Raw genomic sequence first — 4,782 nt, forward strand, 5'->3', positions numbered from 1 at the left:
CTGTTCATCCAGAGGCAGCATCTATCGGCTTCAGTTAGCAGCAGTAGCGAAGGAATCGCTCAATCGGGTTCAGTTAACAGCCATCTTTCAATCGCTCGGGTTCAGTAATGGGTAGCCTGCAATGCAATCGCTCGGGTTTAGTTAGAGCCCAACGCCTCGCTCGGGTTCAGTTAGAGCCCAATGCCTCGCAAACATGCACATACGTACGAGAGAAATGCGCATCGCTCGGCCCCCGACCACCCACCGTAACTGGGGACTCCTCGATTTTTTCCGCGCCCTCGCTTCTACCACGATTTTTTCCGTCATGAACGGCCCAAAGAATGTCATGCAGCTGCGTCTCCAACCCGCCTAGGACGAAAAGCCCATTTTCTGTCATGATTGTTTGTCATAGAAGTAGGACCCCACCACATCTGTGATGATACTGGGTTTTGTCACAATAATCGTCATAGAAGTGTCATAAGTATGACAGAAAAGATTTTGGTTCGGCCCAAAATGTCACGGATGTGTCTTTTTTTTGTAGTGTCTAGTGCATCAGTTGCATGGAAATCCCTACTCACTCACATTGATATATATTTATGGGCATCTCAATAGCCCATTGATATGCCTAGTTGATGTGAGACTATCTTCTCCTTTTTTGTCTTCTCCACAATCACCATTCTATTCCACATATAGTGCTATGTCCATGGCTCACGCTCATGTATTGTGTGAAGATTGAAAAAGTTTGAGAACATCAAAAATATGAAACAATTGCTTGGCTTGTCATCGTGGTTGTGCATGATTAAATACTTTGTGTGATGAACATAGAGCATAGCCAGACTATATGATTTTGTAGCGATAACTTTCTTTGGCCATGTTATTTTGAGAAGACATGATTGCTTAGTTAGTATGCTTGAAGTATTATTATTTTTATGTCAATATTAGACTTTTATCTTGAATCTTTCGGATCTGAATATTCATACCACAAATAAGAGAATTACATTAAGGAATATGCTAGGTAGAATTCCACATCAAAAATTCTGTTTTTATCATTTACCTACTCGAGGACGAGCAGGAACTAAGCTTGGGGATGCTTGATACGTCTCCAATGTATCTATAATTTATGATTGTTCCATGCTATTACATATTTTGTTTTGGATGTTTAATGGGCGTATTTATACACTTATATATTATTTTTGGGACTAACCTATTAACCAGGGGCCCAGCCCAAATTGTTGTTTTCTTGCCTATTTTAGTGTTTCGCAGAAAAAGAATATCAAACGGAGTCCAAGCGGAATGAAACCTTCGGGAACATTATTTTTGGAACAAGCGTGATCCAGAGGACTTGGAGTGGACGTCAAGCAACACACGAGGAAGCCACGAGGTAGGGCGGGCGCGCCTACCCCGCCAGGGCGCGCCCTCCACCTTCGTGGGCCCCTTGTGGCTCACCGACCTACTTCTTCCTCCTATATATACCTACGTACCCCCAAACTAGTTGAAGCACCCACGAAAACCTAATTCCACCGCCGCAACCTTCTGTACCTGTGAGATCCCATCTTGGGGCCTTTTCCGGCGTCCTGCCGGAGGGGGCATTGATCACGGAGGGCTTCTACATCAACACCATAGCCTCTCCGATGATGTGTGAGTAGTTTACCGTAGACCTTCGGGTCCATAGTTATTAGCTAGATGGCTTCTTCTTCTCTCCTTGGATCTCAATACAAAGTTCTCCTCGATTCTCTTGGAGATCTTTTTGATGTAACTCTTCTTTTGCGGTGTGTTTGTCGAGATCCAATAAATTGTGGGTTTATGATCAAGATTATCTATGAACAATATTTGAATCTTCTCTGAATTCTTTTATGTATGATTGGTTATCTTTGCAAGTCTGTTTGAATTATCAGTTTGGTTTGGCCTACTAGATTGTTCTTTCTTGCAATGGGAGAAGTGCTTAGCATTGGGTTCAATCTTGCGGTGTCCTTTCCCAGTGACAGCAGGGGCAGCAAGGAACATATTGTATTGTTTCCATCGAGGATAAAAAGATGGGGTTTATATCATATTGCATGAGTTTATCCCTCTACATCATGTCATCTTACTTAAAGCGTTACTCTGTTCTTATGAACTTAATACTCTAGATGCATGCTGGATAGCGATCAATGTGTGGAGTAATAGTAGTAGATGCAGAATCGTTTCGGTCTACTTCTCACGGACGTGATGCCTATATACATGATAATACCTAGATATTCTCATAAATATTCTCAATTCTATCAATTGCTCGATAGTAATTAGTTTACCCACCATAATACTTATGCTATCTTCAGAGAAGCCACTAGTGAAACCTATGGCCCCCGGGTCTATTTTCCATCATATTAATCTCCCTCAACAAGCTATTTCTGGCGCCATTTATTTTGCTTTCTTTACTTTTAGTCTTTATCATAAAAATACCAAAAATATTATCTTATCATCTCTATCAGATCTCACTCTCGTAAGTGACCGTGAAGGGATTGACAACCCCTTTATCGCGTTGGTTGCGAGGTTCTTATTTGTTTGTGTAGGTGCGTGGGACTCGAGCGTAGTCTCCTATTGGATTGATACCTTGGTTCTGAAAAACTGAGGGAAATACTTACGCTACTTTACTGCATCACCCTTTCCTCTTCAAGAGGTAGCATGTGGTGCCCCCTCCACAGTTACACACTTCGGTCATATCGTCGTATTGCTTAGGTGCTGCGCCGGTAACTTCATCATCACCGTCACCATTCCGTCGTGCTGACGGAACTCTCCCTCGTCCTCAACTGGATCAAGATCTCGAGGGACGTCATCATGCTGAACATGGAGGGGCCGTGCGTTCGGTACTTGGATTGGTTGGATCATGTAGATGTTCGACTACATCAACCGCGTTTCTAAACGCTTCCGCTTTCGGTCTACGAGGGTACGTGTACACACTCTCACCGCTCGTTGTTATGCTTCTCCTAGATAGATCTTGCGTGATCGTAGGAAAATTTTGAAATAGTACTTTCCCCAACAGTGGCATCCGAGCCAGGTCTATGCGTAGATGTTATATGCACGAGTAGAACACAACGAGTTGTGTGCGATAATAGTCATACTTCTTACCACCAACGTCTTAATTTGATTTGGCGGTATTGTCGGATGAAGCGGCCCGAACAGACATTACATGACCACGTTCATGAGACTAGTTGTACCGACGTGCTTCGCACACAGGTGGCTAGCAGGTGTCTATTTCTCCAACTTCAGTTGAATTGAGTTTGACTACAGCCGGTCCTTGTTGAAGGTTAAAATAGCACACTTGACGAAAAATCATTGTGGTTTTGATGCATAGGTAAGAAAGGTTCTTGCTAAAAGCCCGTAGCAGCCACGGAAAACATGCAACAACAAAGTAGAGGACGTCTAACTTGTTTTTGCAGGGCATGTTGTGATGTGATATGGTCAATACGTGTTGAGATATAAATTGTCATATGAGACGATCATGTTTTGAAACCGTTATCGGCAACTGGCAGGAGCCATATGGTTGTCGCTTTATTGTATGAAATGCAATCACCATGTAATTGCTTTACTTTATCACTAAGCGGTAGCGATAGTCGTAGAAGCAATAGTTAGCGAGACGACAACGATACTACCATGGAGATTAAGGTGTCAAGCCGTCGATGATGGAGATCATGACGGTGCTTTGGAGATGGTCATCAAAGGCACAAGATGATAATGGCCATATCATGTCACATATTTTGATTGCATGTGATGTTTACCCTTTATGCATCTTATTTTGCTTAGTTAGGCGGTAGCATTATAAGATGATCCCTCACTAAATTTCAAGGTATAAGTGTTCTCCCTGAGTATGCACCGTTGCTACAGTTCGTCGTGCCTAGACACCATGTCACACCAAATATGCGACACCATCCTAAAGGAACGCGAAGGTCCCACCAAGGATAGAACCGCATATTGACACACTTTTGCAAGGTGGATATCATTACGTCGATCCATTACATAATAGATGGGAATACATACAAGGCATACAAATTCCGCAAGAATACATCAACATTAACAGGAGAACATCCGGCTACGGATGAAACACAAACAAAAGCTCAAACGACATCCACCCTGCACTACTAGAAAAAGGGCTGCTAGTGGCGCACCTGTTTTCGCTACTAATGGCGCCACTAGCACCACGCCATTAGGTGCGCCACTAGTATAGCCCATGGTGCGCCATTAGTAATTTTTTTTAATTTTTTTTTAATTTTTCTTAATTTTTTTTTCTTAATCTCGAGTCACTATGGCTTAATCTCGGGTCAATATGCTTAATCTCAGGTCAAATCACACTCCGTGGTCAAACTTCCCGAAAGGTCACCCATCCTCACACTACTCCAGCCCAAGCACGCTTAACTTCAAAGTTCTATCCAATCCCAGTAACAGCTCACTTCACAAGCACTTGTTGATATATCTAGGATATCAATCCTATTATACCTTGTTGATGTCTAGGACCTTGTTCATGTTCATGACTATGATGAAATTTTGAAAAATATGTCAAACTTCACGGTGCGCCACTAGTAAGTTTGAAATTTTTTGATTTTTTTTGCCGCTAGATCTTGAAAGCCCCGTAACTTTTTTCTGTTAGGTTTTTGGGGATTTTTTTGCCACTAGATCTTGAAAGCCCCATTCGGATGTAACTTTTCGAGTAGATGATTTTTCATATAAAAAACTTTTCAATCCGAGTTCGTATGCAAAAGTTATGGCCATTTTACAAATTTCCAGAGAGATTTTGCAAATAAAGTCGAAATTCATATTTGTAAATTTTCCCAA

Source organism: Triticum aestivum, chromosome 6B, assembly GCF_018294505.1.
Source record: "Triticum aestivum cultivar Chinese Spring chromosome 6B, IWGSC CS RefSeq v2.1, whole genome shotgun sequence".
Taxonomy (NCBI): Eukaryota; Viridiplantae; Streptophyta; class Magnoliopsida; order Poales; family Poaceae; genus Triticum; species Triticum aestivum.